Raw genomic sequence first — 27,996 nt, 5'->3', positions numbered from 1 at the left:
GTGCTTCACCCAGGTAATTGTACGAATAGACTTAATCCAAGCAAGACACCCTGATACTGTAGTCATACCACACTGCGTTTTCTTCACTTTGCAAAATGCACGATTTTACATGTCTGAACATTTAAAAGAAAGTTTGAAATTATCAAGATCTGACGAATGTTTGTACAATTTCTTTCAGACTGCACTTTATTCTAGATAAATGCACTATCTGTGTAAAGAGTGCTTTACTATTAATATTGTCTGCAAAGTCATTAATGTACATGAACATGAACAGCAATGGTCACAACATACCTCTCTATGACACATCTGAGGTTACTTCTACATCAGATGATGACTCCCCAGCCAAGATAACATGTAAGTCATTCCTACCAAAATATCCTCAATTACAGTGACAAATTTCACTCGATACCCCTCATGGTAGCAATTTTGATAATAAGCATCGATCTGGCACTAAGTCAAAAGCTGTTCAGAAAGCGAGAAATACTGCCTGCACCTGTCGAGTCAGGAAGACGAAAGTTTTAAGGTCAGCTTGACAAAACAGATTTTTAATACTCTTGGAAACAACCCTAAAGTTTCTGACGTAGTTCAGGGGAATGACAAAGGGATCTTTGACAGGCTGGATTAAATCTAGGCGGCGTCTCAGACCGACCAGAGTTACAACTTTAAAGGCTTCTACGCTGAGCAAATACAACGGGCTGTCGGAGGAAGAACGCAAAGGCAGCTTCTAGTAATGTGCAATTGCTATTCTGCGTGGTCTTTAATGGCCATTACCAAATTTTAAAAAATTAAGAATAACAATAACACAGTACACAACAGGATGGGTACAGCGGACTTTCCCTGATTGTTCCTTACATTACCTTTCCTTGATTTTTTTTTTTTTTTTAAATGATAATGTTTCTAAGTCTTTCCTGGTTTCCATTGAAAGGTTTGGATTGTTTCAAAGATTAATTTACACATTTTTTAATATTTTAATGTATTCTAGGACAGGAACTCAAAGAGCACAAGTATAAAAAAACTGCATGTAGGACATTCATGTAAAGCTTCCCATTTTTAACTGCAAGGTAATGGCAGTCAATTTTGTTACAAGAAAATGAATCGGGACTTAGTTCTCCAGAGCTGATACTATTATAAGGAGTTGTGATGGAAGAACATGAGTTCCAAACAATGGATGCCTTGGATCTGTTTGCTGCTGCTTCTTTTTAATCTCTGCTGCTAATCCCATGAGTGAAAGATCTCTACCAATGAAAAAGTAGATTTGAATGACATCAAGTTTCTTCTCTTGTCAGTAGTTGTTTCTACTGAAGAGAAATGAGTCTGGTCATCTTTGTCCATTTGCAGTAATTCAAAGGTGTCGTGGCACCTGACATGTATGCTTGAAAATAACAAACGATCAATATTGTAATTAACAAAAGTATTGACAGCAGTAAGCTGTATTTATCACATCCAAAAAGTTTGTAAAAGCTGTGGACCCTTGTTTTATCATGTCAATCCATTTGTGCCAATGGCTAACAGATTACCATTCACCATCATGTCAAGTGGCAATAACAGTTTGCTTGCATCATAAATATTGAGTGTCAAAAGTTAATTCCAACAATATGAAATAGGACAGATTGCTACTCACCAGTTAGAGTGGGCAATGGGCAGCAGACAAGCATACTGAAAAAAAAAGAAACTGTCAGATACTATATACTCAAAAAAACACTTGGGTACTGAAGGAATTATCCAAATACCAAATAGGGCTGAAATCATTAAATGTGACATACATGTGAAGACAGAAAAATAATTACAGTTTCAGAAAAAACTGGATGATTTATTCAAGAGAAAGAGCATCACAAATTGGATGAGATGGTCCACCTCTGGCCCTTATACAAGCTTGGCTCTGGCTGATAGAGTTGTTGGATGTCCAACAGAGGGACATCATGCCAAATTCTATTCAAATGTCACGGTAGATAGTCAAAATCCCGAGGTGGTCTAATGGCCCTGCCCATAATGCTCCTTACATTCTCAATTGGGGAGAGATCCAGCAACTTTGCTGGCCAAGGTAGGGTTTGGCAAGCATGAGGACAAGCTGTGTGCAGACAGGCATTATCTTGCTGAAATGTAAGCAATGTATGGCTTGCCAAGAAGGGAAACAAAATAGGATGTACAGTATTGTCAACAGACGACTATGCTGTAGGGGTGACATCCATGTCACCCCTACAGCATAGTCGTCTGTTGACGAAAAGGGATCTGTTATGAAAAGAAATCGCACCCCAGATAATCAGTCCTGGTAGTTGGACCGTATGGGATGTGACATTCACGGTGGTATCCCACCGTCTGGGGCGTCTTCAGACACATCTGTGCTGATCATTGGGGCTCAATTCATAGTGGGATTCATCACTGAAGCCAATTATATTCCAGTCAATGCAATTCCAGACCAGGGACGTGCCTGGGGGCACACCAGATAGCAGTGCGATACCAACCCGGCTGCTGGCTGCCATACAGCCAAACGAGAACTGATGGTCTACTGTGCCATTTCTTTTCATAACAGGACCCCTTTGGTTGTCATCTGTGTCACCATTACAACACAGACATCTGTTGACGATATTATAAACCCCATTTTGTTTCTCTTCATGACAAGCCATCATTTGCTTACATTTCAGCAAGATAATGCCTGCCCACACACAATTTGTCTTCATACTTGCCACACCTTATCTTTGCCAGCGAGGTCACGGGATCTCTCCCCAACTGAGTATGTCTGGGGCATTATGGGCAGGGCCACCCAACCAGCTCATGATTTAGACAATACAATGCGCCACTTGGATAGAATTTGGCTTGATGTCCCTCAGTAGGACATCCAACAAATCTATCAATGCCAAGCTTGCTCAAGAGTCAGAGGTGGACCAACTTGCTCAATTTGTGAAGCTCTTTCTCTTGAATAAATCATTCAATTTTTCTGACATTGTAATTTTTTGTCTGTGCACGTACATCACACCTACATATTTCCATCCCACACAGATAATTCTTTCATACTGGATAATGTTTATTTTTATCTTACGAGTGTAATCTAATGGACAGAGCCCACCTCAGCATAGGGAGTCTCTGCTGGTTGGGAGTGTGGAGGTGGACAGACAGAGAGAGGTGTACTAGGGGGATAGTAACAGTGTGTGAGATTGGAATGGGAGCATGGGAGGGCATTGAGGTGTGGGGCCACAGGAACGAAGCCTAGAAACTCTAGCTGCGACATATTCTTCACTCCTGTAAACCCCGTTACCTAAACCTTTGCTAGTCTCTCTGTCTCACATATCTAGGCCTTTACCTGCTCCCACCCCAGCCTCACACCACCACACCTGCTTGATGAGGACTGTCCCATACTTTCTAATATCTAAAAATCTTCCTTCAATGTGCCAGTCTGCCACTCAGTGTCTCCTCTAGGTGGAGAGCAGAAAGCTATCCTATTTCATATTATTGTTATTCCATCCCAGATTTCCCAATGTTTAAAAATTAATTTTATGCTTGCCGTAAAGTATTACACAAACACTAAGTGGTTATTTTTTCTGATATTCAAATTATATTTTACTCTCATTTTTGTCCCTTTATCTAATCAACTTTGCAGTGTGACATTTCTGACGAAAGTACGAGTTATTCAGAAAGTAGGTAAAAAGTAGTGAATTCTTCCTTTGAATCACTCTCACTCTGTCTCAGGCGTGAGCAAATGTGTGTACCCGTATATGCATTTAGCTGTATCAAATTATCTTCCCCAACACACAAAATGGGGGTCATTATTAAATTTATCTTGAAAGTATGTGTGAAACGCACTTTCCACAAAAAGGCTCAGATGCATAACTCTTAAAATATGTGTTTGAACAATAGGTCTGGAATTTTTAAAGACAAGGCGAAGAAACCATTGGATTGTATAATTTTTTTATTAATCACAAAGAAACAACATGATTCAAAGACATCAACAACAGCAATGGACGTTCAAGTGAATTGTCTGCCTCCAATTCTGATCACAGAGAAACACTCCAATAGGAAAGAGGGCACAACATCCTGCTCCATTTTCAAAAGCTGCAATGTCAAATATTACAACCTGTAACAAAAAAAGGTCATGTGATAAATATTGTTTACATATCGATTACAGTAAGAGAGGCATATATGGTCTAATAGGAAGGGGGAACAGAAGGGCAGGACATGGGGAACAATGAACAGATGAGATGTGAAACCACGGTAAGTTAATAGTGGTGATAATGCCAGTTAATTACATGGGTGGGAAAAGCAACCACTCTTGCAACTCAGAGCTATTCTTGTTTCTGCAACTGATCTTCCATTCCTTCATTGTTCCCATTTTTCTCATATTAATAATTCTAGTTATAGAAGGTTTTCTAACTAAAAGCTTATTAGCATTTTGTAATGAAACCGATAAACAATACAGTCTCATTCTCTAATGGAAGAACACAGTACATCGCGTTCGTAAATAACTTGATCCAACAAAACAGTGGACATTCATTACATGACATTTAATTTTAAGTATCAATACAAACACTTACATAAAACATTATTTACACTCAAAACCCATTATTCAAAACTGATGTCCATATGTGTAACTGTTTACAGTAGCAATTATTAATATAGTTACTATTGCTAGCTTTAATATGGATTGTTAAAAAGTTAAGAAATGTTAACATAAAAATGAACTGTAAGCAAAATCTTTTCTGTTAAAAAGTTAATGTTGAAACCACTGGAGAAACATTATAATGTATTATTGTAGTCATCATGTACACTGAAAAAAAAAAAAAAAAATTTGCAACACCAAAAAGTAATTAACGTAGAGTAATGAAATTTCAGGAACATATATCTCTAAGTAACTTATTTAAGTGATTAACGTTGCAAGATCACAGGATAATATAAGTGCGAGATACACCACTGCAAATGTGATACACTAATACATTGAAATCCAGTGTAACTGCCCGAATGTAAGCATGCAAACGTGCATGCATTGTGCTGGATATGAGTTTGTGGGATGAAGTTCCATGCCTGTTTCACATTGTCATCAAAACAGGGATGGTTAATGCTGTTTTTGGGAGACACTGGAGTTGTTCGATGATGTTCCGTGTGCACTGAATTGGAGCCAGACCTGGTGATCAAACAGGTCAAGGCAACATGTTGACATACTGTAGAGTATACACCCATGCCTCCATCTTTGCTACCCTCCCTGTTTACCTCTACCCTGTTGCTTCATAACCTGGGTTGTGAGTAACTGAATCCACTTTCTCTTCTTCCCCTTCTTTCCCCTCTCTCCTCCCTGACGAAGGAACAAAGTTCCAAAAGCTACGATACGTAAATTTTCTGTTATGTTTTGTGTATCTATTGGCTGTACTGGCCAGCCCCTCTATCTCTTTGTTAGTATTTGTTTCACGTCTTTATATGAGATTTTCCATCATCACAATAATGTTGGTTTATAATTTATGGACAGCCTAATCCATTATTTCCTGTCAAGGTTTGAAACTTTAGTAAATCATAATTTTTGTCTTGGTAAAATAAAGGTGATTAGATGTTTCCCTCATGCAGATGTAAGAGACTGTCGGTTCACATCTACGTTTATAATCTGCAATCCACCAGGAGGTGCATGGTACAGGGTAAGTCCCATTGTACCAGTTATCAGGGTTTCTTGCTGTTTCATTCATGTATGGAACGTGGAAGAATGATTGTCTGAATGCCTCTGTGTGAGCAGTAATCATTCTAATCTTATCTTCACGACCCCTGTGAGAGCAATATGTGGGGGGTTGTAGTATATCCCTAGAGTAATCATTTAAAGACAGTTCTTGAAACTTTGCTAATACACTTTCTTGGGATAGTTTACACCTGTCTTCAACAGTCTGCCATTTCAGTTCCTTCAGTATCTCTGTGACACTCTCCCATGGATTAAGCAAACCTGTGACCATGCTGCCTTTCTTTGTATACATTCAATGTCCCCTGCTAGTCTTATGTGGTACAAGTCCCACACACTTTAGCAATAGTCTAGGGTGGGGGGGGGGGGGGGGGGGGTCACACGAATGACTTGTAAGCATCTCTTTAGTAGACTGATTGCACTTCCCCATTATTATACCAATAAACCAAAGTCTACAACCTGCTTTACCCACAACTGAACCTATGTGATCATGCCATTTCATATTCCTACAAAGTGTTACACACAGGTATTTGTACGAGTTGGCAGATTCCGACAGTGACTCACCAATATTATAGTCACAGGATACTAAGTTTATACATTTCTAAACATTCAGAGCAAGTTGCCAATCACTGCACTATGTTGAAATCTCATCAAGATCTGACTGAATATTTATGCAGCTTCTCTGAAATAGCACTTCATTACAGATAACTGCATCATCTGCAAAAATCCTGATTTACAGCAAGGTTATTAATGGACAAGAACTGCAAGGGCCCCAACACACTTCCCTGGGGCACACCTGAGGTTACTTCTACATCTGATGATGACTCTCCATCCAAGGTAACATGCAGTGTCCTTCCTATCAAAAAGTCCTCAATCCAGTCACGAATTTCACTTGATACCCCATATGATCGTACTTTTCACAGTCACTGTAGGTGTGGAACAGAATCAAATACTGTTAGGAAATCAAGAAACACTATCTACCTGTTGCCTTGATCCAACGCTTTCAGCAAGTTATGTGAGAAAAGTGAGAGTTGGGTTTCATATCATCTATGTTTTTGAAAACCATGCTGGTTGATATTGAGAAGGTAGTTCCGTTCGAGATACCTCATTATGTTTGAGCTCAAAATATTTTCTAAGAATCTACAACAAATCGATGTCAAGGCTACTGGATGGTAGTTTTGTCACTCCTACAACCCTTCTTGTAGACGGATGTGATCTGTAACTTTTTCCAAAAACTAGGTAAGGTTTTTTTGGATAGATTACAGTGAGAAGAGAGGATAACTCAGCCACAAATTCAATATAGAATCTGACTGCGATTCCATTGGGGTCTGGAGCTTTGTTTAATGATTTCAACTGTTTCTCAACACAACTGACACTAATACCTATTTCGTTCATTTTTTCAGTGTACGAGGATTGAATTGGGGCAGTTCTCCTGGGTTTTTATTTGCAAAGGAACATTTGAAAATCGAGTTCAGAATTTCAGCTTTTACTTTGATACCCTCAATTTCAGTTCCTGTCTCACTTGCTAGGGACTGGACACTAACTTTTTTGCCACTAACAGCCCTTACATACGACCAGAATTTATTTGGATTTTGTGAAATGTCATTTGACAATATTCTGCTACAGTAGTCATTGAAGGCTTCATGCATTGCTCTCTTGACAGCCAAACATGTTTCATCCAGCGTCTCTCAATCTATAATCCTACACTTTGTTTTACACCTATTATGCAGTAATCTCTGTTCCTTTAGACGTTTTCTTTACAGTGACTGTATACCACGGAGGTTCCATCCCATTATGAACTGTTCTAATAGGAACCTATCTACTCAGTGAATGGTCAACTGTTCTTTTCAAGTAGAGGAAGAGCACCTCTACATGCTCCTGACCTGTCCTGAAAGTTTCAAGTTCCTCACTGAGATAAGATATTACTAATTTCTACTTAGTTAACTGAACGCATAATAAGAGGATCCTCACGACACAGTAAATAACTGTGCGTCAGTCAGGTGTGGCCAATGCGGAGCCGACAAACGACGACTGAGTCCCTGCGGGTGGCTCGCAGGGATGACCGCCAAACAGTCGTCGTCTCCTTGATACGACGGAGTTTGTTTGGCACGGGCAGGTTGCGCCATTCAGTGTCCCAGAAATCAAAAACTTTGTGGCGTAATAGTGCCCGCAGATCAGTCGCCGGGAGGCAAATCTCCAGAGGTGGTTTACTGATGGCCTCTTTCACCAGGCGGTCAACATTCTCATTGCCGGGGATCCCAACATGGCCTGGGGTCCACACAAAGACCACAGAGCGGCCGCTACGTGCAAGAGTATGCAGGGACTCATGGACAGCCATCACCAGATGAGAACGAGGGAAATACTGGTTGAGAGCTCGTAAACTGCTCAGGAAATTGCTACAGATAACAAAGGACTCACCTGAGCAGGAGCGGATATACTCTAGGGCACAAAAGATGGCGACCAGCTCAGCTGTGTAAACGCTGCAGCCATCCAGCAAGGAACGTCGTTCAAAATGGTCCCCTAGCGTAAGCCCATATCCGACACGACCAGCAACCATCGAACCGTCAGTGTATACAACGCCAGAGCCCTGATACGTGGCCAAGATGGAATAAAAACGGCGGCGGAAGGCCTCTGGAGGGACGGAGTCCTTCGGGCCCTGTGTCAAGTTGAGCCGAAGGCAAGGGTGAGGAACACACCATGGGGTGTCCGCAAAGTGGCCCGGAAAGGAGGTGGAACTGTAAAAACCCTAAGCCCGGAGAGAAGCTCTTTGACGCGGACCGCAATCGTACAACATGACTGGGGCCGACGTTCAGGAAGATGGACGACCGATTGCGGGAACAGGAGACGATAGTTTGGATGCCCGGCCAAGCTAAAAACATGGGCAGCATAAGCGGCCAGTAAATGTTGGCGCCTCAATAGCAGTGGAGGGACACCTGCCTCCATAAGTATGCTGTCCACAGGGCTGGTGCGGAATGCTCCTGTCACCTGCCGAACCCCACAGTGGTGAACGGGGTGCAGCAGTTGCAACGCTGAGGGCGACGCTGAGCCATACGCCACACTCCCATAATCAAGCCGGGACAGCACAAGGGCTTTGTAGAGCTGCAGCAGCGTATTACGATTGGCACCCCAAGTTGTGTTGCTGAGGCAGCGAAGGGCATTCAGATGCTGCCAGCACTGACGCTTGAGGTGACGAATATGTGGAAGCCAAGTAAGCCGAGCATCGAACAGCAATCCCAGAAAACGGTAAGTGTCAACAACCCTGAGCATGGCATCCTGAAGATAGAGCTCAGGGTGGGGATGGACAGTTCGACACCGACGAAAGTGCATAAAAAAAGTCTTCGCAGGAGAAAATTGAAACCCATGAGCTAGGGCCCATGACTGCAACCTATGTTCTGCAACACTAATGGTGGAGGAGCTGAACAAGATGCAGAATTCGTCAGCATATAACGTGGGTGAGACAGACGACCCAACTGCTGCTGCAAGGCCATTAATGGCCACAAGGAAAAGGGGCACGCTCAATACTGAGCCCTGTGGAATGCCGTTCTCCTGGATATGAAGTGAACTATGGGATGTGCCAATTAAAACACGGAATGTCCGAACAGATAAAAAATTCTGAATAAAAATGGGGAGAGAGCCCCGGAGACCCCACCCGTGCAACGTGGCTAGTATATGGTGCCGCCGCGTCGTGTCATATGCTCTGGAGAGGTCAAAAAAGACGGAGACAAGGTGTTGGCACCTGGAAAAAGCAGTGCGGATTGCAGACTCAAGAAAGACCAAAGTATTGGCGGTGGAACGGCCCTGACGGAAGCCGCTCTGGCACTGAGCCAGAAGACCCCGAGACTCGAGCAGCCAACACAGCCGTCGACTCACCATACGTGATGGTACTTTCTCGCCACTGCGACGGAAAGACACCATCGCCCCATATGCGGTTGAAGATGGCAAGAACACATTGCTGACAGACCGGGGACAGATTGTTGACGCCATCTGGCCCAGAGGCTGTATCGGGGCACTGTGCCAGGGCGGTTTGGAGTTCCCACAAACTAAATGGGGCGTTATACGTCTCAGGGTGGCGAAAAGCAAAAGAAAGCCATTTGCCTTCCTCCCGGCGTTTAAGAGCGCGAAACGCAGGCGGGTAATTCCCCGACGCAGTGGCCCGAACATAGTGCTGTGTGAAATGCTCGGCGATTGCATCAGCATCGGTGGATACCGCCCCGTTGATGGTAAGCCCTGGGACACCTGTAGAGTGCTGCACTCCAAAGATGCGCCGAATCTTCATCCACACCTGGGAGGGTGAAGTATGGGAACCAATGGTGGAAACGTACCTCTCCCAGCGCTCCTGTTTCCGCCTCTTGATGAGCCGCCGTGCCTGAGCACGGAGACGTTTGAAGAAAATGAGGTTCTCCAAAGACGGGTGCCGCTTATGTCGCTGAAGAGCCCGCCGATGTTCTTTAATGGCTTCAGCGACCTCCAGAGACCACCAAGGCACTGCCTTTCGCCGGGGGCACCCTAACGAACGAGGAATGGTACATTCCGCAGCGGAAACAATCGCTGCAGTCAGTGTCTCAACTGCCACATCGATGGTACCGTGGGGGAGAGATGCAACAGTGGCAGCAGAGGAGAATGTTTCCCAGTTTGCCTTGCTAAATGCCCATCTAGGCAGGCGTTCATGGGATCGACGCTGGGGTAGTGAAAGGAAGATGGGAAAATGGTCACTACCACACAAGTTGTCATGGACTCTCCAGTGGACCGATGGTACAAGCCCTGGGCTGCACAACAACAGATCTATGGCCGAGAATGTGCCATGTGCCACACTGAAATGCATGGCAGCGCCCGTGTTTAAGAGGCAGAGTTCAAGTTGGGAGATGAGATTCTCGACATCTCTGCCTTGGCCAGTAATCTTCGATCCACCCCACAGGGGATTGTGGGCGTTAAAATCCCCAAGGAGAAGAAAAGGCATGGGAAGTTGGGCGACAAGTGCAGCCAATTCGGTCAGGGAGACTGTACCACCTGTAGGGAGATAGACACTGCAGACGGTTATGTCCTGGGTAGTCCTTACGCGGACAGCCACAGCTTCCAAAGATGTTTGAAGTGCACAGGAGCACTATATACAGAGGTAAGGACATAAACGCTCCACCTGACACACTATTGTAAGTGCTACGGTTGCAGTAATAACCCCTGTATCCACGGAGGACAGGGGTCCGCATTGCCGGGAACCAGGTTTCCTGGAGAGCAATGCATAAAGCAGGTGTCAAGCTTACAAGCTGACGCAGCTCAGGTAGATGGCTAAAATAACCGCCACAATTCCACTGGAGGATTGTACAAAGTGTGTCTTGTAGAGGCATTCAGGCACTGAAAAGGCAAATTACTGGGCAGGGTCACATGCTGCCACCGACTGAGTGACGGACATCGCTACGGCCATCGTTTCTGAGGAGACGGCGAGATCCAGGTCATCAGGGGACGCAAAGAGCTCGACCTCATCCTCAGAGGCTGAGCTGACAGGAAGCGTTGGTGCGGGAACCACTGGGTCCTTATCCTTCTTGGAGAGCTTCCTCTTCTCTCTCTTGTCTTTGGGAGGAGGGTTGGCATGCTGGGAGGGCTTTCCTGACGCATTTTCAGGAACAGAGGAAGAGCGTGAAGCCCTTCGACCAGCAGCTGGTGGCTTCTTCAGCCACTGGCTAGTGTCTTGTGAGACACTGGTGAAGTCCTTGGAAGGGACTCCCCCGAGGGATCCCTTCCGAACAAGTGAGGCCGGAGGAGGCTGTTGCGTCTCCGGCTGAGCAGCCGGAGAGAGCTGTCGCTTCCCCGGCTGAGGAGCCGGAGAGGGCTGTCGCCGCTCCGGCTGAGAGATGGGGACTGACGTCCCCAGTTGCTTGGGGCGCACTGCTCCCAAACTGTGTGTTTTGGGAGCAGTGGAAGAGAGAGTGGCCCCCACCGGTGGTGGGGCAGGCGAAACGTGACTGTTCGGTGGGCCAACTGTGAAAGGAGTCTTTGCAGGAACTGGTGGCTGCAGTGTTACAGCAGCATAACTCCTCAACATAGGTGTGGGGTTGAGCCATTCTAATTTCTTCCTCGCCTCTTGGTAAGTTAAACGGTCCAGGGTCTTAATTTCTTGTATCTTCCGCTCTCGTTGGCAGACTGCACAATCAGGCGAGCAGGGAGAATGATGCTCCCCACAGTTAACGCTGGTGGGAGGTGGAGCACACTGAGCATTTGGATGCGAGGGTCGTCCACAATCGTGACATGTGGGGCTGGCAGTGCATCTGGAGGACACGTGTCCGAATTTCCAGCACTGGAAGCATCGCATAGGGGGCGGGACATAGGGCTTGAAATTGCACTGGTAGATCATGACCTTGACCTTCTCAGGCAAGCAGTTGCCCTCAAAGGCCAGGATGAAAGCACCGGTAGCGATCCTATTATCCTTGGGTCCCCTAAAGACACGACGAACGAAGTGTGCACCTCGTCGTGCCAGGTTATCCCGTAGCTCGTCATCAGACGGTAGCAGAAGATCTTTATGAAAGATAATCCCCTGGACCAAATTTAGTGACTTATGGGTCTGATGTTAACAGGTATGTCACCAAGCTTCTCACAGGCGAGCAACGCCCTTGACTGTGCAGAGGAAGGTGCTTGTATCAAAATGGCCCCGCTCCGCATTTTGGAAAGAGAGGCCACTTCCCTGAACTTATCTTCAAGATGGGTCACAAAGAACAGAGGCTTAGTCCCCAAAAATGAATCCCCATCAGTTCTGCTGCACACAAGACATCGCGGTGAATATGGCTCCTGTCTGTCCACAGCCCTGCGTCCCTCCCAGGGCGTGGCTAGGGAAGGGGACGATTTGGGGTTATATGCCACAGCGTTAAAGTCTACTTTATTGCACTTAGAGACGTTGGTGGTCGTGCGACCACCGGATTGAGATTGTACCCGCTTCATTGCAGGGTATCCGCCCCGATGCTACCCACTCCGACCAGGGGCTCTCCCCACGGGTGGCACCCAGCCACAGCAAAGGCCACCTAGCAGGATGGCCGTTGCCGGGAGACCTGATGCCCCAGAGAGACGGGTCTCTACTGCTTGGCTTACGTGGGGAGGCGGCAGCTCAGGCATCGGCAGTACGATCCCTGTGTTGTTAGGGGGCTACAACCTAGAGGGTACATGACGACCCCACCACAACGGACTGGCTACCGTGATGGATTTTGGGTGCCATGGGTAGTCCATAGTGATCGTGGGTGCAGATGATGATGCACTAAGGGCTTAACTTACACAATCCATCAGGTGTGTATGCCCAAAATGAGGGATGGAGGGTGCAGTTACGACGCCCAGACGATAAAGTGTGCCAAGGTCTTAGGGCACAGAGGACTGATGGTGCACCACGTAAGGGGTCCTTCCCCAAAAGGCTCTTACTTCTGTTGAATTTGGAAAAATGGAGGTCAAACCCTAATGGGGACCATCACATTAAAGACCGAAACAGTTGAGACTCCTTTTAGTCGCCTCTTACGACAGGCAGGAATACCGCGGGCCTATTCTAACCCCCGAACCCGCAGGGGGAAAATGGACACAGGCAGACAGTGTTTGTTGGTAATGAGGATCACCCTGTGGCTAAACATGCCTTGGTGCACGGCCAGCACATCTTGTCACAGTGTTGCACCGTCCGGGTTATCTGGATACCTCCCACTAACACCAACCTGTCAGAACTCTGGAGATGGGAACTTGCCCTTCAGTATATCATCTCTTCTCGTTATCCGCCAGGCCTCAACCTCCGCTAATTTCAAGTTGCCGCCGCTCGTACCTCACCTGTCTTTCAACATCATTTTTGCCTCTGTACTTCTGCCTCGACTGACATCTCTGCCGAATCTCTTTGCCTTTACAAATGTCTGCTTGTGTCTGTGTATGTGTGGTTGGATATGGGTGTGTGTGCAAGTGTATACCTGTTCTTTTTTCCCCCTAAGGTAAGTCTTTCCGCTCCCGGGATTGGAATGACTCCTTACCCTCTCCCTTAAAACGCACATTCTTTTTTTTATATATATATATATATATATATATATATATATATATATATATATATATCTGAGGGACTGCGTCAGCTTTCAGACAACACCACATACAAAGTTTGCCAAGGTAACCCCATTCCCGATGTCCAGGCGGAGCTTCAAGGAATCCTCAGAACCTTAGGCCCCCTGCAAAACCTTTCACCTGACTCCATCAACCTCCTGACCCCACCGACACCCCGCACCCCTACCTTCTACCTTCTTCCTAAAATCCACAAACCCAATCATCCCGGCCGTCCCATTGTAGCTGGTTACCAAGCCCCCACCGAACGCATCTCTGCCTACGTAGATCAACACCTTCAACCCATTACATGCAGTCTCCCATCCTTCATCAAGGACACCAACCACTTCCTTGAACGCCTGGAATCCTTACCCAATCTGTTACCCCCGGAAACCATCCTTGTAACCATTGATGCCACGTCCTTATACACAAATATTCCGCACGTCCAGGGCCTCGCTGCGATGGAGCATTTCCTTTCACGCCGATCACCTGCCACCCTACCTAAAACCTCTTTCCTCATCACCTTAGCCAGCTTCATCCTGACCCACAACTACTTCACTTTTGAAGGCCAGACATACCAACAATTAAAGGGAACAGCCATGGGTACCAGGATGGCCCCCTCGTACGCCAACCTATTCATGGGTCGCTTAGAGGAAGCCTTCTTGGTTACCCAAGTCTGCCAACCCAAAGTTTGGTACAGATTTATTGATGACATCTTTATGATCTGGACTCACAGTGAAGAAGAACTCCAGAATTTCCTCTCCAACCTCAACTCCTTTGGTTCCATCAGTTTCACCTGGTCCTACTCCAAATCCCATGCCACTTTCCTTGACGTTGACCTCCACCTGTCCAATGCCCAACTTCACACGTCCGTCCACATCAAACCCACCAACAAGCAACAGTACCTCCATTATGACAGCTGCCACCCATTCCACATCAAACGGTCCCTTCCCTACAGCCTAGGTCTTCGTGGCAAACGAATCTGCTCCAGTCCGGAATCCCTGAATCATTACACCAACAACCTGAAAACAGCTTTCGCATCCCGCAACTACCCTCCCGACCTTGTACAGAAGCAAATAACCAGAGCCACTTCCTCGTCCCCTCAAACCCAGAATCCCCCACAGAAGAACCACAAAAGTGCCCCACTTGTGACAGGATACTTTCCGGGACTGGACCAGACTCTGAATGTGGCTCTCCAGCAGGGATACGACTTCCTCAAATCCTGCCCTGAAATGAGATCCATCCTTCATGAAATCCTCCCCACTCCGCCAAGAGTGTCTTTCCGCCGTCCACCTAACCTTCGTAACCTGTTAGTTCATCCCTATGAAATCCCCAAACCACCTTCCCTACCCTCTGGCTCCTATCCTTGTAACCGCCCCCGATGCAAAACCTGTCCCATGCACCCTCCCACCACCACCTACTCCAGTCCTGTAACCCGGAAGGTGTACACGATCAAAGGCAGAGCCACGTGTGAAAGCACCCACGTGATTTACCAACTGACCTGCCTACACTGTGACGCATTCTATATGGGAATGACCAGCAACAAACTGTCCATTCGCATGAATGGACACAGGCAGACAGTGTTTGTTGGTAATGAGGATCACCCTGTGGCTAAACATGCCTTGGTGCACGGCCAGCACATCTTGGCACAGTGTTACACCGTCCGGGTTATCTGGATACTTCCCACCAACACCAACCTGTCCGAACTCCGGAGATGGGAACTTGCCCTTCAGTATATCCTCTCTTCTCGTCATCCGCCAGGCCTCAATCTCCGCTAATTTCCAGTTGCCGCCACTCATACCTCACCTGTCTTTCAACAACTTCTTTGCCTCTACACTTCTGCCTCGACTGACATCTCTGCCCAAACTCTTTGTCTTTAAATATGTCTGCTTGTGTCTGTATGTGTGGATGGATATGTGCGTGTGTGCGAGTGTATACCTGTCCTTTTTTTCCCCCTAAGGTAAGTCTTTCCGCTCCCAGGATTGGAATGACTCCTTACCCTCTCCTTTAAAACCCACTTCCTTTCGTCTTCCCCTCTCCTTCCCTCTTTCCTGATGAGGCAACAATTTGTTGCGAAAGCTTGAATTTTGTGTGTATGTTTGTGCTTGTTTGTGTGTCTATCGACCTGCCAGCGTTTTTGTTCGGTAAGTCACCTCATCTTTGTTTTTTTATATATATATATATATATATATATATATATATATATATATATATATATATATATATATATATATATATATATATATATATATACACACACACAAACATACACACAAAATTCAAGCATTTGCAACAAACTGTTGCCTCATCAGGAAAGAGGAAAGGAGAGGGAAAGACGAAAGGATGTGGGTTTTAAGGGAGAGGGTAAGGAGTCATTCCAATCCCGGGAGCGGAAAGACTTACCTTAGGGGGAAAAAAGGACAGGTATACACTCGCACACACACACATATCAATCCACAAATATACAGACACAACCAGACGTATTTAAAGACAAAGAGTTTCGGCAGAGATCTCAGTCGAGGCAGAAGTGCAGAGGCAAAGATGTTGTTGAATGACAGGTGAGGTACGAGTGGCGGCAACTTGAAATTAGCGGAGATTGAGGCCTGGTGGATAACGGGAAGAGAGGATATATTGAAGAGCAAGTTCCCATCTCCGGAGTTCGGATAGGTTGGTGTTAGTGGGAAGTATCCAGATAACCCGGACGGTGTAACACTGTGCCAAGATGTGCTGGCTGTGCACCAAGGAATGTTTAGCCACAGGGTGATCCTCATTACCAACAAACACTGTCTGCCTGTGTCCATTCATGCGAATGGACAGTTTGTTGCTGGTCAGTCCCACATAGAATGCGTCACAGTGTAGGCAGGTCAGTTGGTAGATCACGTGGGTGCTTTCACACGTGGCTCTGCCTTTGATCGTGTACACCTTCCGGGTTACAGGACTGGAGTAGGTGGTGGTGGGAGGGTGCATGGGACAGGTTTTACACCGGGGGCGGTTACAAGGGTAGGAGCCAGAGGGTAGGGAAGGTGGTGTGGGGATTTCATAGGGATGAACTAAGAGGTTACGAAGGTTCGGTGGACGGCGGAAAGACACTCTTGGTGGAGTGGGGAGGATTTCATGAAGGATGGATCTCATTTCAGGGCAGGATTTGAGGAAGTTGTATCCCTGCTGGAGAGCCACATTCAGAATCTGATCCAGTCCCGGAAAGTATCCTGTCACAAGTGGGGCACTTTTGTGGTTCTTCTGTGGGAGGTTCTGGGTTTGAGAGGATGAGGAAGTGGCTCTGGTTATTTGCTTCTGTACCATGTCGGGAGGGTAGTTGCGGGATGTGAAAGCTGTTGTCAGGTTGTTGGTGTAATGCTTCAGGGATTCTGGACTGGAGCAGATTCGTTTGCCACGAAGACCTAGGCTGTAGGGAAGGGACCGTTTGATGTGGAATGGGTGGCAGCTGTCGTAATGGAGGTACTGTTGCTTGTTGGTGGGTTTGATGTGGACGGACGTGTGAAGTTGGCCATTGGACAGGTGGAGGTCAAGATCAAGGAAAGTGGCATGGTATTTTGAGTAGGACCAGGTGAATCTGATGGAACCAAAGGAGTTGAGGTTGGAGAGGAAATTCTGGAGTTCTTCTTCACTGTGAGTCCAGATCATGAAGATGTCATCAATAAATCTGTACCAAACTTTGGGTTGGCAGGCCTGGGTAACCAAGAAGGCTTCCTCTAAGCGACCCATGAATAGGTTGGCGTACTAAGGGGCCATCCTGGTACCCATGGCTGTTCCCTTTAATTGTTGGTATGTCTGGCCTTCAAAAGTGAAGAAGTTGTGGGTCAGGATGAAGCTGGCTAAGGTAATGAGGAAAGAGGTTTTAGGTAGGGTGGCCGGTGATCGGCGTGAAAGGAAGTGCTCCATCGCAGCGAGGCCGTGGATGTGCGGGATATTTGTGTATAAGGAAGTGGCATCAATGGTTACAAGGATGGTTTCTGGGGGTAACGGATTGGGTAAGGATTCCAGGCGTTCGAGAAAGTGGTTGGTGTCTTTGATGAAGGATGGGAGACTGCACGTAATGGGTCGAAGGTGTTGATCTACGTAGGCAGAGATACGTTCTGTTGGGGCTTGGTAACCAGCTACAATGGGGTGGCCGGGATGATTGGGTTTGTGAATTTTAGGAAGAAGGTAGAAGGTAGGGGTGCCGGGTGTCGGTGGGGTCAGGAGGTTGATGGAGTCAGGTGAAAGGTTTTTTAGGGGGCCTAAGGTTCTGAGGATTCCTTGAAGCTCCGCCTGGACATCAGGAATGGGATTACCTTGGCAAACTTTGCATGTGGTGTTGTCTGAAAGCTGACGCAGTCCCTCTGCCACATACTCCCGACGATCAAGTACCACGGTCGTGGAACCCTTGTCCGCCGGAAGAATGACGATGGACTGGTCAGCCTTCAGATCACGGATAGCCTGGGCTTCAGCAGTGGTGATGTTGGGAGTAGGATTAAGGTTTTTTAAGGAGGATTGAGAGGCAAGGCTGGAAGTCAGAAATTCCTGGAAGGTTTGGAGAGGGTGATTTTGAGGAAGAGGAGGTGGGTCCCGCTGTGGCAGAGGACGGAACTGTTCCAGGCAGGGTTCAATTTGGATAGTGTCTTGGGGAGTTGGATCATTAGGGGTAGGAATAGGATCATTTTTCTTCGTGGCAAAGTGATACTTCCAGCAGAGAGTACGAGTGTAGGACAGTAAATCTTTGACGAGGGCTGTTTGGTTGAATCTGGGAGTGGGGCTGAAGGTGAGGCCTTTGGATAGGACAGAGGTTTCGGATTGGGAGAGAGGTTTGGAGGAAAGGTTAACTACTGAATTAGGGTGTTGTGGTGCCAGATTGTGTTGATTGGAATTTTGAGGTTTTGGAGGGAGTGGAGCTGGAAGTGGGAGACTGAGTAGATGGGAGAGACTGAGTAGATGGGAGAGACTGGGTTTGTGTGCAATGAGAGGTGGTTGAGGTTTGCTGGAAAGGTTGTGAAGGGTGAGTGAGTTGCCTTTCCGGAGGTGGGAAACCAGGAGATTGGATAGTTTTTTGAAGTGAAGGGTGGCATGCTGGATACTTCCCACTAACACCAACCTATCCGAACTCCGGAGATGGGAACTTGCTCTTCAATATATCCTCTCTTCCCATTATCCACCAGGCCTCAATCTCCGCTAATTTCAAGTTGCCGCCACTCGTACCTCACCTGTCATTCAACAACATCTTTGCCTCTGCACTTCTGCCTCAACTGACATCTCTGCCGAAACTCTTTGTCTTTAAATACGTCTGCTTGTGTCTGTATAGGTGTGGATGGATGTGTGTGTGTGTGTGTGTGTGTGTGTGCGCGAGTGTATACCCGTCCTTTTTTCCCCCCTAAGGTAAGTCTTTCCGCTCCCGGGATTGGAATGACTCCTTACCCTCTCCCTTAAAACCCACATCCTTTCGTCATTCCCTCTCCTTCCCTCTTTCCTGATGAGGCAACAGTTTGTTGCGAAAGCTTAAATTTTATGTGTATGTTTGTGTTTGTTTGTGTGTCTGTCGACCTGCCAGCACTTTCATTTGGTAAGTCACATCATCTTTGTTTTTAGATATATTTTTCCTACGTGGAATGTTATATAAATCATTTATTGTTGATGTGCCCTATTCTTGTATACACATAATATACAGAGAAGAATTGCATTTTATGTTCTTTATATCTGCTTTTTTCATATTCTATTCGAATTTTACGATTCCAACAGGACAAAAACATGCCACGTGAACTTACATTTGAAGAAATTCTAGCAGAACTAGAGAACCATCAAGAGAGTGACGATGAAGATGATATACAGAATTGGCAATTATTCCACCCGATGCAGATGTAATAACAGATGAAGAAGACACTGACGAAAATGTACTGTTGTACAAGATGATGCCGGTACTTTAGAGCTCACAACCAGCTGAGATGAAGTTAATGCTACAGTTGTACATCCAGAAGCCAAAAGAAGGAAAGCGTTGGGAGGTGGAGGAGAAAGTGGTATGTTATCTACAAAAAAATATATATGTAAGTGGTATAAATGTCAACCAACGTACACAAACAATAGTGAACCAGGGAAGAGCAACATACATTATGATGCGGAATGTCTAGCAAATAACACAGTGCCCCAGGTGTTTGAGGATTTTTTTTTCTGAGAAACTAATGGATACTATTATTGAACAAAGCGAAATTTATGCTTGCCAACATAACAGAATAAATTTTCTGCTAACCAAAGAAGAACTAAAATTATTTATTGGCGTACTACTTCTGAGTGGTTATCATAAGCTTCCCCACAAGAATAAGTACTGGGAACAGGCTCCTGATGTCGGTGTTCCTTTAGTCTTCAACTACGGGTCAAGAAATAGGTTTTGGGAAATAAAGAGATTCATTCATCTCAATGAAAACTCCAAAATAGACAGAAACGACAAGATGTACAAACTGAGGTTATAATTTGAAATGCTGATATAGGAATTTGGTAAATTTGGCGTATTTCATTCAGAACTCTCAACTGATGAAATAATGGTACATTATTATGGCAAACATTCAGCTAAAATGTTTCTGAGGGAAAAGCCTATCAAATTTGGATATAAAATTTGGTGTCTTACAAGTTCCAATGGCTTTCTTTATAATTTTTCGCCATACTGTGGCAAGACTGACAACAAACAGGAGCCTTTAGGTGCAAGGGTAATAAATGAACTAATCACCATGATTCCAGAATCAGAGTATCCGAATTATAAGCTTTTCTTTGACAACTTTTTCAACAGTGTTGACACACTGATCACACTCGGAAAGAGTAAAATGAAAGCTGCAGGAACAATAACAGAGATCCGAACTAATGCATGTCCTTTGATTGACTCGAAAAGAATGGCAAAAGGAAGGAACGAGGATTCTATGACTACATCTTTGACAAAGAGAATGAAGTTCTGGTTGTGGAATGGAGTGACAACAAACCAGTATGTGTAGTGACAAATAACAGTACTATTATTCCACGAGTTCTACTAAAAGATATTCATGGGCAAAAAAAAAGGAAATATCTGTTGCACTGCCACATATCATTGAAGAATACAATGCCCATATGGGTGGCATATATCTACTGGACAAGCAGATATCACTTTATAGGACGAGGATAAGGTCAAAGAAATGGTGGTGGCCATTATTCACACAGATGATATATATCTGCGTAGTAAACACATGGCGTGCATACCAAATTGCTAACTCTAATGAGAAGCTCTTATTTTTGGATGTCCGACAGAGAATAGTGATGTTTTTTCTATCAAAGAAAAAAGGATCAGTACCAAAACAAAGAGGACCACAAAAAAGCAAATTGATGGGAGGACGGGTGAGCACAGATGTACGACTAGATCCAGGAAATCATTTCTTTGTGCCAAGTAAAACACAGAAGAGATGTGCTTACTGCAAGAAAAAAACAACAAAAATTTGTGATAGGTGCAATGTTGGTGTACATGACAAGTGTTTTGCTTCATTTCATACTGAATATACATTCCTAAACATTAAAATATTCTTTATTTAATGTTTGTGTTGCTTCTTACAATATTATGCATGGAGAATAAGATTGTGAATTTGGATAGCGCATTTGGCCAATGTCCCAAAAATGGGACTTCTGTAGTTTTTGTTCTAATAAACTGAAACTTTTCAAAACAACTTTTTATTCAATTTATCACTCAATGTAACATATTTATGTATAAAAGTTTGCAAAAAAAAGATCCAATAGAGTTTTGGCCAGTAAAGGGTTAAGGGAAAACCAGATGTAACACAAAATGTCTGGCAGAAAATCTGCTACAGGAACTACATCACAAACCCCGACTGCTCACAGATTATGCAAAGGACAATGGTAATTTCCGAAAATTCTCAAAAATACACATTTATTTGCATTGACATACAATGAAATTCAGGGGTGATGTATACTTTGGCTGAGCTGTGAACCACAAAGCATTGATTTGCTATGTAAATTACGTATACAAAACACTGGTAGCACTAACTTACAAAGTATAGTTTTGCAGGCATCTCAAAATTCTGAAACTAAACTATTTCTCACATAATTGGACAACAAAATAAGAGACAGACTATTTTGAATGAGGATGATAGGCATACTGTTCTAAAAATTTTTGAAAGAGTACAATTTAGTTTAAGCCTACAATTGACGCTAATAGTACTAGTTTATCACGGGATTCCCAAATGTTTGAAATTTCACAACATATCAGAATTCAAACAAGTATCGATACAATCAATGAAAAATTACGCAGAAGTGACATGAACAGCAAAATATACAAATATAGAACTTCAGACAGACACTTTATCTAGTACAAACAGTCCCCACATAAGGGAAAATTCCTAAGTCAGCTTTATTTAAATGGGCAAATAAAATAAATAACAAAACTGGAAATTGTCCCTCCTCTCGCAATGAATTGCTACTGGACAACTGCTTTTGTACATTAAATGGAGAGTACAGTACACATGTAATTAACACCAATGGATTTCTTTTCACAGAATAACAATCTTTGGATACTGTACTGCATAGTGTGGGAATTCCGAGACATTCTGGGTTGCTGCAGAGTGATTCATTTTCTAAAATAGACAATGTGTAGTGGTGTACACTGTTAACACACTAGGCATATTACACGGGCCACTTGTTCACTCCTTTTGTACACACATCAGTTAGACTCAGGTAGCAATGGAGTTTAAAAGAAGACATTCATACATGGCACTGAATTTAAGATAGAAGTGAATTTAAAGCAGTATTTGGAATCTCTTCATGCAATAAACCAACAGTCTGCTGCTGATTTAATGATTTCTGAGACACACTCTTGAAGACTGAAGTCAATAATGACAGCCACTACTGAAAGAAACTAGCTTCACCTCTGGATAATGATGACTGAAGAGGAGAGCTCCCCACTGTCTCTACCAACAAAATGAATGCAATCTTTGAATCAGATCAGAACTAGTTTCCTGCGTGGCAATCTTCAGATCAGAAAAATAGTTGTGAAGATCAGAAAAATAGTTGTTAGATACAACACCTTTTAACACTTGAGTAAAAAAACTTGCTGCTAAATCCTGATATTAAACAGTTGAAAAATTTGATTCTCAGTGGTCAAAAGCAGCATACAATAACTAATGACAGAAAACAACTGTACCAATCTTAGAAACAAACATGTGATAGACCTTCTCAGAACACACCCATATGGCAAAAGTGAAAAAGAGGACACAAAAATTATTAATGTCATTGGATGAAAATGATATTTTTCAACTTAAGATAATAGAGTTACTAAAAATATTTTTAATTAAGCAACTAGTTTCAGCTCGAAAAGCCATTTTTCGGTTTACACAGATAGCGAGGTCCCACAGAAATAAAAAGGCAGCAAATTCACACTATGTGCTACTGTTCATCATGGCTTACAAATTACAGTAGAAATGGTACTGTTTGTTGTACTTTAAAAACATTTAAAATGGCTTTTTGGGCCAGAACTAACTGTACAGGGTGATTCAAAAAGAATACCACAACTTTAAAAATGTGTGTTTAATGAAAGAAACATAATATAACCTTCTGTTATACATCATTACAAAGAGTATTTAAAAAGGTTTTTTTCACTCAAAAACAAGTTCAGAGATGTTCAATATGGCCCCCTCCAGACACTCGAGCAATATCAACCCGATACTCCAACTCGTTCCACACTCTCTGTAGCATATCAGGCGTAACAGTTTGGATAGCTGCTGCTATTTCTCATTTCAAATCATCAATGGTGGCTGGGAGAGGTGGCCGAAACACCATATCCTTAACATACCCCCATTAGAAAAAATCGCAGGGGGTAAGATCAGGGCTTCTTGGAGGCCAGTGATGAAGTGCTCTGTCACGGGCTGCCTGGCGGCCGATCCATCGCCTGGGGTAGTAGACGTTCAGGTAGTTACGGACAGATAAGTGCCAATGTGGTGGCGCTCCATCCTGCTGAAATACGAATTATTGTGCTTCTTGTTCGAGCTGAGGGAACAGCCAATTCTCTAACATCTCCAGATACTGTAGTCCAGTTACAGTAGCACCTTCGAAGAAAAAGGGACCAAAATCTTTATTGGCTGAAATGGCACAGAAAACGTTCACCTTAGGCGAGTCATGTTCATACTGAGTTGTTTCCCGCGGTTTCTCAGTGCCCCATATACAGACATTGTGACGGTTGACTTTCCCGTTAGTGTGGAAAGTTGCTTCATCACTAAACACAATCTTTGAAATGAAAGATTCATCTGTTTCCATTTGAGCAAGGATAAAATCACAGAAATCGATTCTTTTAATCTTATCAGCTGCAGACAGTGCTTGAACCAATTTCAGACGATAAGGTTTCATAACTAACCTTTTTCGTAGGACTCTCCATACAGTTGATTGTGGAATTTGCAGCTCTCTGCTAGCTCTGCGAGTCGATTTTCCTGGGCTGCGAACAAATGCTTGCTGGATGCGTGCTACATTTTCATCACTCGTTCTCGACCGTCCAAACCTTTGTACAAACACCCATTCTCTGTAAACTGTTTATACCAACGTTTAATACACCACCTATCAGGAGGTTTAACACCATACTTCGTTCGAAATGCATGCTGAACAACTGTCGTCGATTCACTTCTGCCGTACTCAATAACACAAAAAGCTTTCTGTTGAGCAGTCGCCATCTTAGCATCAACTGACGCTGACGCCTAGTCAACAGCGCCTCAAGCGAACAAATGTACAACTAAATGAAACTTTATACCTCCCTTAATTCGCCGACAGATAGTGCTTATCTCTGCCTTTTGTCGTTGCAGAGTTTTAAATTCCTAAAGTTGTGGTATTCTTTTTGAATCACCCCGTATAATTAAGGAGAGGTCTTATTAAAATACAACAGCTTAAATGCAAAAAATATCACCTTTATTCACTATGAAGGTTGTCGTAATGTCAGACATTTTGAATGTATCACACATATGTAAATTTAATTACCTGAGCAGATCAGTATCCTTCATCACTCCAAGTAATGTTGTAAACAGGATATGCAGTCTTCAGAATTTCTACAGTGTTGCTGTGGTCTGCCTTCCCAAACCCCTGAAATGAAGCAGTCTTTGGGTATTTTAAAACTAAAGTACAATTAAACAGTGTGCTACATACCACAATAATAATTAAACACTAAAACGAGAACTCTTAACTACATCATAAGTAAACAATGTGCTTGTATGTACACTAAAAATGCATCTAATACAGAGCACATGAAACTGTAAAGCAATCTGAAATTTTCTAAACCACACATCACAACACAAAAGCAGCAGAAAAAGGGAGTGTGTAAAGACCTTCAGAACAGATGTGCAAGATGCAGCATCAGAATTAATTTTTCTATTGATGGGTCTGGCATTGTACACAACACTGAAACACAAGCAACAGTAACCGTGCAAAAACATTACACACGTACCCACAATCTGCAACTGTATTAATTGTGTTAAATGAAACAGGTAGGTCACAAAATGTGTGAAACAGTCTGAAAAGTATAAAATAGGTGCGAGGGGTACAGAGGAATCATTTGGTCTGCTCCAAGTGCAAGGAATTGTTGATTTGAGTACTTATGACAACTGTTCTGGCAACTGGAAAAAGTCTTGTAAAAACACCAGGCTCACCACAATTCATGTGCTGCCGTAACTATACTCAATCAAAAGATACAGAAGCTGGTAATAATAATAATAATAATAATGTCATAAAATTATGGGACAGAAGATCCCCCCCCCCCTCTCTCTCTCTCTCTCTCTCTCTCTCTCTCTCTCTCTCTCTCTCTTGCTACATATACAACTCTCTCTCGCTAAATATACAAGTGGAAGCAAGGATTGTGGCCTCAAAAGTAATCTGAAAGGAGTAAGAAAAAATCATGAATCAGATTGAACAGCACAGTTGGTATCAGCATTGTCCACGGAAGGCAAGGTTTCAGGATGTAGTCCTGGCCCGGCACATAGTTTTAATTTGACAGGAAGTTTCATAATCATGGCTGCTACCCAGAACAACAGTAGCCATTTCAACCATAACACTTGTCCACAACACCACACCCAAATTATTGTACACGGTTGTAAGAAGCATGATGATGATGATGATTTACAGGTATTAACATCTGGTGACATTTGCTTCTGACCATCTAACAAGGTATTCTATAATTTGTGCCATGTAACCGAAGCAGAAACTGCTTTCCCATGGAGGAGCTTGGCGTATAACATTCTTAAAAACTTTAAAAATACTTGAATTATAGGGCACACAACCTATGAACAGAAACTTCACTGTTCTTAAAATATTTTTTGTTAACTGTGGTCTGCAGCTTATACGAATTGTAGAAATGACATCACGTAACACTTTAAGCTGTTGATAATTTTTTTTTTACGATGCAACCAGTTTTGGTCAAAGACCATTTTTGAGCACCTGTTGTACCCACAGCATGGAAACAGGAAAAATTCAGGCAAAAAGGATACTTCAAAATTGTAGTACCAATACATACAATGCTTGTGGATATTTAATTTATATTTCTGACATTGTATTCTTTTGATATATATAGTTTTTGCTGGTAATCAAATTCTGTAAGTGTTGCTTGTATTGTTACTACAATTTTCAAACATTCTTTTCATCCCAAATTTTCCCGTATCCACGATGTATATACAACAGGTGCCTGAAAATGGTCTTCAACTGAAACCAGTCACACAGTAAAAAATTAAGTTGAATAACAGCTCAAGATGACACATACTGTCATTTCTACAACTCACTGCTTTTGGTATCACCTGTGAGTAGCTGTACACTTTGATGACGTTGGCACTGGGGTCGTGCTGTATTCTGCCACCACCAGTGATATCGGTATCAACGCCGAGGCCTTTCACCCTGTCCATCGTCTCATCGTAGACGTCCGAATGGAAGCCAACTCACTTGTATCCTCGCACCTAGTAGCAGGAACCATTGTCAAACTTTGAACAAAATGTATCAAGAGTACTAAGCAAGAAGAAAACACAAAAGTAGCAACGTGAGTGGAAATTGTGGCATCAAAACTAATCTGAAAACATAACTTAAAGGAGCTGTTGTTATATCCCCTATCTATAGGAAACACAAACAGGAGCTTCTGTTGTTGTTTTTTTTTTTTTTTTTTTTCATACCTACTGCAAATGCAAACGAAAGCTTTTGTATATTCGGACATGTGTTCTCTCGGAAAACACTGAACATAACGTAAATCATCTAGCTGACAAGGTAGTCGGCAACATCAGCACATGGCTTTTGGAGAACGGATTAATACTTCACTGCCAACAACTGAACTCTTGTAAAATAGAAATAGTCTTGTCCTGAGCTGGTCGAACAGACATTTTAAATTCTTAAGACTGAAGATAGATGAAAAGCTCTCTCAGAAGTATCATGTTCAACACCTTAAGCAGAAAATGAACACTCCTGTCTTCACTATACACTATGTCTTGGACACAAACACAAAAGCTTGTTTACTTTTGCTCTGTTATCTCATATGGTGTTATAGTTTGGGGCAATTCTGTGCACTTGGCAAGAATATTCTCATCCCTGAAAAATGCAGTCAGCAAGGTCTGCAGTGCCAGCTTGTGAACATTCAGGGTTGCCGCAAGTTTCCCCAAGTGACGTTCCCTGATTTCCAGCAAGTTTTAGCATTTTTCCCTGACAAATTTCGAGGTCTCAAGGGCAAGTAAAGACATAAGTTCACAAAAAAAATGTAAGGACTTCTGTATTTCTTCCCCTCATGAGCAAAAATCTTAAGTACTAATGTCAGCATCTTTTGTAATGAACAGTTTTTAGATGGAGAAAGAAAGACAATGGTATATAATATTCCATGAAGACCACTGATGTTATTTTATTTCAATAAAACTAAACATATTTGGTGACACAAATACGCATTTCCTTGGAGTCACAAGACAGATTTAAAATACCTACACTGATTTCAGAAATAACTTCAGAAAAAAGCAGGCCTATTGAAAGAAGTATATAAGGCAGGCCAAAATATACAGGTACATAGCATACAAACCGCCTGTGACTGCCACAAGTTGTTCTACCTATCGCTCATACTTTCTAATATACAGGGTGTACATTACATCTGGGAACACTTTCAATTATTTATTGCACAAGAACCAAACATAGCACAGATATCACACATATGTCATTTTGAAGAGAAACCCTGAAAGTTCTTTTTCATGTATACCACCACAGCATACTTTGGTGATTTGCCGATAGCACCAGTCTTAAACATGGCAAGTTCAGGTGCGGAGCGAGCTTTCTGCGTGTTGGAGTTCGACAAAAAAAGTGTG

General features: G+C 43.5%; 1 long non-coding RNA gene and 1 pseudogene across 4 annotated transcripts in view; both read right to left on the bottom strand.

Moving 5' to 3' along the window:
* LOC124585875 overlaps positions 1-3,352 on the bottom strand; it is a 145,739-nt pseudogene extending 142,387 nt beyond the window's left edge.
* Positions 3,353-4,007: 655 nt separating this feature from the next.
* The window catches only part of LOC124585870, a 43,963-nt gene continuing 19,974 nt past the window's right edge, over positions 4,008-27,996 (bottom strand). For 3 of the 4 annotated variants that reach the window (XR_006974908.1, XR_006974909.1, XR_006974907.1), the window contains exons 2-4: positions 26,467-26,622; positions 24,665-24,766; positions 4,008-4,069 (exon numbers count right to left, since the gene is read on the bottom strand). This is a non-coding gene — a long non-coding RNA (uncharacterized LOC124585870). Of the gene's footprint in view, positions 4,070-24,664; positions 24,767-26,466; positions 26,709-27,996 lie in introns of those variants that run through there. The other variant, XR_006974906.1, reaches the window with a different exon arrangement.

Source organism: Schistocerca americana, unplaced genomic scaffold, assembly GCF_021461395.2.
Source record: "Schistocerca americana isolate TAMUIC-IGC-003095 unplaced genomic scaffold, iqSchAmer2.1 HiC_scaffold_51, whole genome shotgun sequence".
In the NCBI taxonomy this organism is placed as follows: domain Eukaryota; kingdom Metazoa; phylum Arthropoda; class Insecta; order Orthoptera; family Acrididae; genus Schistocerca; species Schistocerca americana.
This window is presented reverse-complemented; position numbering and strand designations above follow the sequence as displayed.